Consider the following 11818-nt stretch of genomic DNA (forward strand, 5'->3'; position numbering starts at 1 on the left):
GGATGCGGGTTCGATTCCCGCTCAGTCTGTGTGGAGTTTGCATGTTCTCCCCGTGTCTGTGTGGGTTTCCTCCGGGTGCTCTGGTTTCCACCCGCACTCCCAAGACATGCTGTTCAGGTTCCCCCAGAGTGTGTGATTGACACAGACATATGGATGAGTTACCCAGTGTAAGTAGTGTATCTAGCAGTGTAAGTCACCACGGTGAATAAAGCGTGTGGGCTGGTAACACTACATAGAGTTCATCGGAAGTCTCTTTGGAGAAAAACGTCTGCTAAATAAATAAACGTACATCAGCACTGCTGGCTGTTGAGTCCGATGGGAAACGCAAAGCTCCAGAAGCCGGTCCACGCCAGTCATGTGGTTATCAGATCACGGCACTGCTTTGGTACCACGCTCCAGACCAGGTGTTACCACCATTTCCTTCCTCAAAATGAAAATATTCAAGAAAAAAAAAAAAAAAGCAAACATCACAGGAGTAATCACTCAAAGTCTGGTCCGACACATCTTGCCATAACCACTTTATGTCACCCGCTTACTTCCGACATTTAACGAGAGACGGGCGCATCACAGTTTGGCAGGTCACACGCCTTTTCCAACTGCACCACGCTGACAGTTACTCAACTTCATGAGGCCCACTTTCACATAGCAAAAGCAGGGAGTCTGGAGAGCTTTCAGAAAGCACCAGTATAATCCTCTTAACACTATTTTTTTCTTTTTTAACTCGGAGGTGTCCAGAAGAAAGAGGCGGGGGGGTTAACACAACACTGGAAAGAACAGCATGCATTAAGGAGGAGGAGGGGAAAAATAAAATAAAAAAAAAATTAGTATAATAAAAAAACTGGATGGCATTCTTTCGGTGATGAAGTGTTGAGAGATGTCCAAAGCCAAAAAGTGAAGCGGTGAACAAACACGCAATTCACGCACAAGTCTATTTACCCCGTTTTACCGCATTTTGCAGTTCGTCACTATTCAAATGCACCGAACTGTACCGTTCTTTCACTCGCTTCCAGAGCGAGAGGACAACAGCTGCACCGTGATTACCGGCGCTGTGGAGGTACAGATAAATGACGTCATCTGTACCAGGAAGGAAAAGATTAAGAGCACATTTCACTTCTAGCAGCACTGGCACCTGTCGCCAGTCATGTAGGGCACTGTGGGTAATGAGGAAGGTTCTAGATCGGGTGAGGATTTACGTGGATTGCAGTGCAACTACTTTGACCGAAGCGAGACTCGGCGAGGACGCCGAGAATTGTGCGGAGGGCAGTGGCCTAGAAACCCCGAGGCTGCGCCGAGGGACAGGATTCAAACCCATCCACGTCCGCGATGGAGGCTGCAAGCCCACGGGGCAAAACAGGCACGCGGCACGCTCCAGTATGTGCCACCATCCCGCAGCGTGTCCAGAACAGCTGTGAGCGCCTGTGAAAAATGGGCACAACCACCTGTCAGTGCTGGTCACCCTAACCCTAAGAGACCCCCCCGGGACAGACGCCTTGCCCCAGGATCGAGTCCCCGGTCAAAATTCTCAAGGGCCGGATTCAACGCTCAACAGAAAGTTCCGGGGAGCACGAAATGCATGCTGGGAACAGTCGCTGCAGCATGGAATTATTTATTTGTAAAACAAGCCATTTTGGTGACGGATACACTTTTTGCAGGACTGTCCACACAAGCGTGGCCTGCTGTCTGGTATTGCGGCGACATCGCGGAAGGTTTTCGCGTCAATGCCAGCGTTAACGTGCCGTTCAGCGGAAGTGCCGGAGCGCAGGGTGCGCAGCGTCGCCGTTTTAGGAATGTCACCTAACAGGCACAGGTCAGCTGGTGGGGGGACTAATTTGGACAGTTATTTTTAAACCTAATTGCAACAGTGAGATGTGAGCATTCGATGTAACGAACACTGGAAGATGACGCCTTCTCACAGCCTCATGTAAGAGATGCTGGGTAAGACTGGTAAACGGACGGCGTATTTGAACGGAAAGCGCTGGGAGATGGTTGTACCAATGCTGACACCTTGCGAAGCCCAGGTTGCATCCTTGAGCAGTGAAACCCCAAAATTCAAATCTGGAAACATAATAATCATTATCTCCATAATCAGTTGAGGTGGTACTTGATCAGTACCTATACCCCAACATGAAGGCTGTGCTCCTCTACCTCTGACTGCTTGGTGGTCTCACTCACAAGGGGTCCAAAAAGATATAGTCTGCAGGTTGTCGGCTTTGGCTCTGATGTGGGGGAATGAACTCCCTCTGCCCTTCAGAACTGCTGAATCCCACCTGACATTCAAGCAAGGTCATAAAACATGTATTTGAAGCCACATTCTCTCATCTCTAAACTGCTCCACAAATCTGCATGACACCATCTGTCATCATCAACGTTGCATTTCCTATCTGATTCTCAATTCTGCGGGCAGCTACTCGGGTGAATGCAACGAGGGCTGAATAACACTGGTACTACAGGAGAAGACTAAACTGTATCGGTACTTAAGTGTATCAGTACAATACATACAACTACTTGGGGCCGGCAGACAACATAGGGGCTATGGCCACTGCTTCGGAACCACAGGGTTCCCGGTTGAGGGGGGCGCAGTGGGTTTGCCCTGTGCCTGCCCTTTGGTGGGTCTGGGGTTCGAGTCCCGCTTACGGTGCCTTGTGACGGAGTGGCATCCTCTACTGGATGTGTCCCCTCCCCGGGTTAGGTTCCGGCTCGCTGCGACCCCACTTGGGACAAGCAGCTTCAGACAACGTGTGTGTGTGTTCCCGGTTTGAACCCTCCTGTAATAACCTTGATCAATATACTGACCCAAAATTGCAGCAATAAAACACCCAGCTACACAAATGGATAGACGATTCAAACGGCTGACTTTCTAACATTCTGTATCATCTTGAACAAGTCAGTCCTATAAATTCAAAGATAATAAGACGTCTGCTGAGTGCTTCAGACAAGTAAACACTTTGCATCGTGGCACTTTTAGAAACATTAAACTTTGCACTCATCTTTTTTTTTTTTTTTTTTTTTTTTAATTGTAGTCCTCCAGTTTTGATGTCGCACACAGCAGCAGGTTGGGGGGTAACAAACTCCTGAATTTATGATTCATCAGGCAAAACCCCTGGGCGGTACAAATGTTACCGCAAAATTTAAAAATTGGCAGAAATCCACAAATAAATTGTTTTTTCCCCTCCTCCTGCCAGTCATCGTGGATTGGGTTAATTGGAATCTTGACGACGCGGTTATGCAACCCCCTCCCTCCCCCCCCCAACACTATGGTAGACACCAGCATCCAGGGTTGTGTTTTTCACGTGGGAGGCCCTGGCTTGCTGCTGCGCTCACAGTATGGAGCAAGAGGAAGATTATAGCAGGCTGGGCAGGAGCCCGGTGCAGCCCATCTCGGCGTCACGTACGTGGGCTGCCTGCTTCTCTCTCCCCGTCGCATAATTTACACTCTTACATCACCAGGGCAATATTTACACAACGCGTCGAGAAATGACAGCTTGCCAATGGCTCGGAGGTGGGGGGGGGGGGGGGGACGAGGCACAATCCAGGAAAATAAGCACCCGTCTCGGAGATGTTAATACCCTGCGCAAACTGGAAACAGGCTGCGCTCGCAGGCGACAAGGGCCACCCAAATTGAAGCAGCGGGACTCCCGGCGAGCGCAGCAAGCCTCAGTCTTTCAGAAAACACTGAAGAGTGAATTAAATATTAATTACCCACTGTGTGACACACATACATTTCTGCTTCATGCTGCCAACTGCACGGACACGGTAAAACAAATACAAGATGGTGCAACACATGGCAGTTCAGTGCGTCTTACACTGCACTCTTGTAATCCTTTACGGTAATTTCTTGGCTTGGCAAAATGCTTCAATCCAGACTTCACACTTTTAAATTTCTGCCTTTGCCCCCACAAGGAGAGACCTTGGAGAGAACACGCATTTGATTAGAACACCCTGAGCATTTAGCATTTGGGAAGGGGGGGGGGGGGGGGGCTATGGCCCTACAATGATAGACGATGGGATCAATGACCCTTAAGAGACTCAACTTCTCTAATCTTCTCCCCAAGTCCTAGTTGAGTTGCTTGCCTGCACAGCAACACATCCATCAACTTCTATGTTTAAACAAAACATTTCAACTCTACAGCCCCCACCCCCAACCTCCAAATATTCCCATGACGGAAGTATGTAGAAGGAGTTATGAATCCACACGACTCCACGGGCGCCCAAAAGCTGGCTCCTCGAGAACATGTTCATCTACCCCCCCGTGGGGAGCCCAAGAGCAAAGTGCTTAGCGAGACATAAACCAGAAGCTCAATCGCACCATCAGGCATGGAAACGCAGCCAGACCAAAGTCAGTGTCAGAGCCACCCGGAGCTCTGAGGAGAACCGTGCCTTCAGGACTGTGGTGTGCGCTCTTTGTTATCGTTTCTAAATCAAGACTCGGTGACATTTTTAGAATTCTGACCCATCTGCCATTACCAGAACACTTCCGCACAGTTCCTTGCCCCAGCTGGGGGTTCCACGAAGGCTACGATAGCAAACAGGGAGCCGTTCTTGACACGCATCCAGTGACCAAAATAATCGCAAGACAAACAAAGCCTGCTCAAACTCTGACTAATGAGAGTACAGCGATGAACATAAAGCACAATAATTATATTCATTGCCAACAGTCAGTTGTGCACTTTTCAGGTATTGGGGGACTAACATAGTAGCGTACAATAGTACTCAATGGAGTTATAGAGAAATGCGCGAACACGCCCCCCCCCACCCCACTACCCCGCTGTGCTCACGTATGCTGCATACACAAGCAGCACCGATTCCACCGAAGAAGCGGTCATCGGCCACAACAGCAGCATCTTCGCCGAATGGAAGAGAAGCAGCACGACGCAATTTTTCGTCGTTATATAACGTAGGTGGGCTTCGTTTGGCAGACTCCGCTGGCAAACGGAATCTGTGTGGGGAGCTTTCGCAGGGCAGGCCGGCATTACGGGAATCGAAGGGCTCTGCCGCAAAGCACGGGCAGCGCAAGTGCAAAGCGGTACCATTTGGTTCGGCTAACGTCACGCATAAATCACCGCGGGCACATGGCGGGCGACGGCCGTTAATGTCACTTCATAAACACACGCATTCATCATCGTGCAGCATGCCGACAAATTGTTTAATCCTGCGGCGAGGGAGCCGCAGATATTCCAGCCTCCTGCTCGACGCCCGTTCAGGCTTTTGCTCCGTTTAAGGGAACAAACAAACGTTTATTCAAGTAATCCAACAAGACACTGCACCACACTACCGAAACACGCACAGCTGTTAATTCTGTAAAATCAATTAAACTTGCTTTCAATGCATGCGTGGATTAAGGGGATTACGATTACAACGTCCCGCTCCAACAAAGAACATCACTTGTACTGTAACAACGTGGTACATATTATAAAGCTGTAAGGAGCAGCTAGAGGACGCCTCTGAACACAATTGCATGATTGCAGTCCACAGTCCTACACACGGGGGGGGGGGGGAAAAAAAAAAAAAAAAAAAAAAAAACAATGCAGTCCTGACGATGCAGCCAAATATTCGCAACGAGAAGTCACAGCCAGACTGATGGGAATCCACAGGGTGAAATCGACACCTCGGAGATCCTCACAGGGCAAAACGGCAGGTGTATTATTTCAGCCTGCCTAACAGCACCCAAGTGTCAACTCAGGATTTCAAGGGTGAGAAGAGGGACCGTTCTCTCTAGGCTGTCCTGTTGACCCCGAACTACTGCAAAGAAGGGTTTTCGGACTTTCTGAGCCGGACATGAGACCGGTGTCAAACGCGGGTGGTGGAGAGTAATCTGGCAGGTGGCTGAAGGTGTTGGCAGCAGGCCCACCGACAATGCCAGCGACAGGGACTCGGAGTAAAGGCCCGTCACGGCTTGCTGGAGGATAGGATGCAGGCCACAACCCAAGGGAGGACGCGGTCACGGTCTGTCACCGCTGATTGCAGAAGGAGGTGCTGACAAAGACCCGGAGGGCCGTCCTAAAAACAACGCATCGTGAAAAATTCAGCAGAGCTCGACGCGTCACCGACAACGTCGTGGTTTGAGGACAGTGGCATCTGAACTCAAAACCGGTTCACAGACAGGATCGTCCATGCAATTAGTCACCTGGTGAAGGTTGCAAGAGGTAGCATAAAACGTGCAGATGCCTTCCCAGACGGCCAAGGCAAACTTATTAGAACAGTAATAACTGAAACGATAAAAATTACAGACCTGTATACATGGCTAAATTACAACAACTGTTACGATTGCCAGTCGCTATGGAGACAAGTGTCGGCTAAACGAATAAATGTAAACCTAAACGCAAATTGCTTTTATCGTCATACAGCTAAACCTGGACAACGAGGATCTTAAAAAGATGAAAGACGACAAAACAGCAGTCTTGTCTGCATTTTAGAACTCCTCTATGAGTAACGACTGCAACGGACAGCGTGGGGAGGGGAGGGAGGAAATGTGTTAAATATCAAACGGAGGACAAAATTCCTGGCCGAAATCAAATCCATTAATCAGACCACACGATACGTCATTGTGACCTTTCGGGAGCGTAGGAGCGGAGAGGAAGAGGCGGCACCCTGTCCAGAACGTCACATCGAGCAGCTGAAAGGACACAAAAAGCCACACGGAAGGGGACCCACTTTTCCCAGCGACATCTCCATGCCCATCCAGGTAATTCTTAAATGACAAAATACCTGGCGTGAGGGTCGACAGGAAACAGTCTCCATCAGCATCACACGGGTGTCACCCATTCACCAAAGTTGTGCAATGCGTTAAAAGATATAATGTGTCAACTGCAGCGTTTTCAAATGTTTTGGTTACAATGGTGCAAAAGGAAAAAAAAAAAAAAAAAAACTTCTATAAATTGTGAAAATCCCATGATTCTGCAGGAGACCCACCTGAATTAGCTGCATTTTTGTTTTACATTTTTATTAATTCCTTTAGATGAAGCTGGAAAAAAAGATGTTCACCGACCTAATATTTACCCATTTATTTATGCAGCTGGGTAATTTTACTTGAGCAATTCAGGGCAAGTACCTTTCTTCGAACCGCTGACCACTGGATTCGAAGGCAGGATCTCTACCCACTACCCTCTCTGCTGCTTGTCTCTATAGCTCCACTGCGTTTCCGCGATATGATACCGAACACTGGATACTGACTTACTACATTCATTTTCTCCTGAAGTCCAAACACAGTAAAAGTTGTAACAGAGATGTGAAGAAAATGTAATCGTCACAGTTTCCCAGAGGCCTTCTCCAGTTTGCATCAGGAGAAGTTATGTGTAGATGCCCGAAAAAAATATTTTTGGCTTGAGGGGAGTTACAGATAACAGTTCTGGATGGTTTATTTCAGATCACGAGGGCTTTTCAGGCAAGAGGTTGAAACAGACCCCCCTTGAGCTCTTCCATCGTTTTGCAATAATGTAAATTTGAGGACGGTGAAAAATGATGACAATAACGAGAGCAACAGAAACAGCGGTGCTGAGTTCTGTCCCACCACCTCATGGCTGTAATAAACACACTGGTCGCTCCATTCAGGAACCAAAGTAAAATAAATGGGCCTCAACTGCCAAAGCACGGACGTTACTCAACTACACAGCACACACTTTCACCCGAAGCCACTTAAACGGCTCGGCGTTTCACACTCTTTTATACGGTGCGAATGAACTGAGGTTTGGCATCTCGCTCCAGGGTCCAACAGAAGCTCCACTCAGCCCTCCGGGGGACGCAGAGCTGCCGCCAACATCCTACCGACGCAGCCGTCACATTTCCTTTATATCATGAGCAGCTGCAAAAACGCACACCTGTACTCATGACTAGTCACGATCCACCGATCACCTTCTCATTTGCTAGAGAACTTGTCCAAGTGCAGTGGCACATAATTGCAGGATTACCGCACGATTTGCCATGACCCACCTTCAAAACTCTGCCCTGCGTCATTTCTCTATTTTTCTTCTTCTAAGTGCGAAGTTTAAAACCTTTTTTCGGCTTTTAGCGACCGAGACGTCTGCACCCGAGTGACAAAGACGAAGCAGTCAGCAATCAGAGGTCCACACCAATCAACCTGAACGGCACCCGGTCTGGAGCCTCTATGGCTGAATACATCATCTTACACTGATTACAGTCATTTTCTCTTGCAGCGCTGCCATCCCCTCTAGGTCCCCCAGACCGGCGCCAAGGGGACCGCCCTCGTTCCTCTTCGGAATGTGGCCTTCTTCACCGGCCCCTCATCTCAAAGCACTCGTCTCGTGTTGACCAGCCCCTGTCCTGCTTTTACCGGTTCAATCTGCTACCAGAGAGTGTCCTTCACATGTCACTCACTTCCCAGCATGCTCTTCACACAGTCCAAAGAGAAGAAGTTGACCACCCACATCAGTGTGACTTTGGGACTACTTTTTCTGCTCTGCAATCAGCCTGTTACCACACTTTTACATTTACTTAGCAGCCACTTTTCTCCAAAGCCTTTTCCACTGAAAACTACGTAGTGTTACGAGCCCACACACCTTATTCACCACGGTGACTTACACTGCTAGGTACACTACTTACACTGGGTCACTCATCCATACATCAGTGGAATACACACACTCTCTCTGTCACTCACACACTATGGGGAACCTGAACGGCATGTCTTTGGACTGCGGGAGGGAACCAGAGCACCCAGAGGAAACCCATGCAGACATGGAGAGAACATGCAAACTCCAGACAGACTGAGCGGGGATCAAACCCATGTTTTCTCACACCACCCAGGCGCTGTGAGACAGCAGCGTTAGTCGCTGTGCCACCTTTTCTTACAAAGTGTATCACTCTCATATGATGGACAGATAGATAGATGGGCCAGCAGCAGCCTGACAGTAAGAGAACTTATAGAGGAAAGTTCCACTGATCAACTGACAACATAAGGACATCAAGTGCAGCCAGGAAAACAAACAGATGTTGGATCAAATGAGGCCGGAAGTGTCACTGGAAGCACAAGTGATGAGACTGAAGTCTTCGTACTTGGGCCCCATCAGGAGGAGAGTGAACTCGTGAGAAGACAGCGATGCTTGGAAAAGTTGGCTGGAAAAAGATGAGGAGCAGCAACCGGATGGATGGACCGGTTCACCAACACCGAGGACACATCAACACTAACTCACCGTTCAACACTGAGGACACGAGCAGAGGACAGAACATTCCGGAAAGACTAAACATCACTGCACTTAACCTGATAAACACTGGGACGTTCTCCTGGTTTTTCCAGAGCACTTTTACTCATTTAGATTACACTTTCCCCCTGAAAATTACTTTAAATTATTTACACAGCTGGATAATTTTTACTGTATGAAATCAGGGCAAGTATCTTATCGAGCACACTACAGCAGGAGACGGGATTCGAACCTGCAGACCCTGAGCTCGAAGGCAGGGGCTCTAACTACTGCGCCACCTGCTGTTGCCCTATTTCAGGGATTAGGGTCAAGCAGATGAACACAAGTTTACTAGTTAACACTATTTATTCCGAGTGTAAAGCAACACAAGATCCGTGACTCTGTTCCCGCCATCAAAGTCCGCCTCGAGGAGGCTATAAAAGTGATTATTAATATCAGACGGCTCGCAGGTGTCTAACGCATCATAATCCACACATCCATCATCTTCCCGAAGCCCGGCAGCGAGCAGCGCGCGCAGCAGCATCCGCGATTTCCACCAATGAATGGCGGCGCAGGACGTCCACGTGCGTGTCCGCGCGCAGCCCCGCACGGGGTGGGGAGGGAATAATAGACGCCATGAGGGGGTCCAGCAGCGGTGCAGCGCGCTCTCACCGTCCAGAACACACACCCCGCCCCACCCCACCACCCTCCTCCGCCTCCGCCTCCGCCTCCGCCTCCGCCTCGCCGGGGGGGGCGGGCGCGAGCCGAGGACACACGCGCTCGTGCAGCCTGCAGCCGCTCGTTCTGCTCCAACGAGGAGTTTAATGGTAAAACACCGCAGCCAGGCGACACAGCGACGAAGGACGGAGCCGCTCCTAGAGTTTCGTATTTTACTTTCGCTTCGGCCACTTGTCGCTGTCACACGTAACCGACTGACTCGTCGGTTGCTGCCGAGAGTCATTTCTTTCCCTCAAAAAAAAAAAATTTAAGTCTGGAAACTAGGGATACAAAATCATGCTACCCGTCCGCGAATGCACACTGTACATTGATTGTGTGGCGAGGACGGAAGCTGCTGCAAACACACCCACCCACTCCGCGCAGCACGAAAAACATTATTGCCGTGTCAAAAACGTGGCGAACACACAGCGAAACCCAACAGCACACAGTCGAGTGGCGGTTTAAAACACTCACGGTTCACTCAGCGAGAGGCCGGCGCTGCTGCTCGTGCGCGTGCGCGTGCTCTTCACAGCGTCCTCCACAGGCCGCGTACTTTACTGCTCTTTTACCGCAGCCCTCTCACTTGGCGAGTCGGAGAAAGTGCGCTCGAGACCAACGGCCACTCACCGCCTCCGAAACAATGTAGCGCTCCTGGTGACGTCACAGCGCGAGGGGAGGGGAAGGAGGAGGCGGAAGATGTGGAAGGGGCGGGGCGGGGCTGGGGAAGATGGGCGGGCGGCAGCGCTCGGCTCTCAAGCTGCCCTGTAATCACAGCATCATTGTCATAACTTCGCATAAAGAGCCGGCCCACGGAATGGAGTAATTACAAATCAATTACCATTACAGAACGACATTACGTGGCGTGTTCTTAAACAGCGCGCGCAGGGCTCGCGAGGAGGGAGGGACAGTGTTGTCGGCACACGTGACGTGTGGCGCTGCGTGCTGTACACGCTTACCTCGTTTTGATGACGTACAGTGCAGCGGTACAGCGGAGCCCGTAGTAAATCAATTAGCATCAGTGCTGCAAGAATACAGAAGGGAGGGAAAGTTGTGCCGCGTCACCGCTTTTTGGAAAAACTTTTCACTAGAGCGCCGACGACTGGTGTTGCGCGCGCTGTGCATCACGCGGAACGTTCATTTTCTGAAAGAGTGTCGAGTAGCGCCATCTAGTGACTGACATTGAGTATTGCTGTGGAAATCCTCCGGTCGGATTGCAGTAAAACCTGTTGAAGCGTGTTAAAACGTGGCTCCAGCTCACAAGATACGTACAAAAAGCGCTGAGCGATGTCATAATTATTAATTTAGACAAATTAAAGCAGATTTGCACAGATGATGAGTATAGGTTTGCTGCAGAAAATACTGCAGAGTTCCTTCAGTTCCTCTCTTGACATCTTAGATGGAGAATCATGGTTACAGTCCCGCATCACTTAACTGAAACCTGCAACCCTGTCCAAAGCAGCAATTCAATAAAATAATTAGAATGAGAACAGTCTGCAAACAAGATGACTTTTCAGAGGGTCAGAAATGTGATGACCGAGGAGCATAGAGGTGAAGAACAGTGCTGAGGTTTGGAAACCATAACCCTCTGGAGCTGAGAAAAGTAAATGAAAGAAGAAAAATAATCAACACCTTAATTAATGCATTAAACTTTATATAGGTGACTCCTTTGTCCAAGAGAGTGTACCGTGTTACACTATCAACTTTACAGTGATTTACTACTAGTATTCTTACTTACATCAAGGGATGAAGGGTAGTAAAATGGGAGTGGGATTCAAACCAAGAATCTTTGAACTGCAAAGCCACAGACTGATAGAGAGTTAGATAGATACATACATACATACATACGCACAAACAGGCATATGATCATGCACCTAATTATTTACCTTACCGTTTACCTAATTTAGCCCAGATTTGCCCACTTATTCAGAGACCCTGTACTGGAGAACCTATAAACTTTTGGCCCTATAATG

At 49.1% G+C, this 11818-nt stretch overlaps 1 protein-coding gene across 2 annotated transcripts in view; it reads right to left on the reverse strand.

Moving 5' to 3' along the window:
• Window positions 1-10507, reverse strand: part of ncalda (neurocalcin delta a) — a 57047-nt gene extending 46540 nt beyond the window's left edge. For both annotated transcript variants that reach the window (XM_018763064.2, XM_029260014.1), the window contains exon 1: window positions 10323-10507. The gene's annotated coding sequence lies outside the window, so the exon portion shown is untranslated. The remainder of the gene's footprint in view (window positions 1-10322) is intronic.
• Window positions 10508-11818: the final 1311 nt, after the last annotated feature.

This window comes from Scleropages formosus, chromosome 18 (assembly GCF_900964775.1).
Source record: "Scleropages formosus chromosome 18, fSclFor1.1, whole genome shotgun sequence".
Taxonomy (NCBI): domain Eukaryota; kingdom Metazoa; phylum Chordata; class Actinopteri; order Osteoglossiformes; family Osteoglossidae; genus Scleropages; species Scleropages formosus.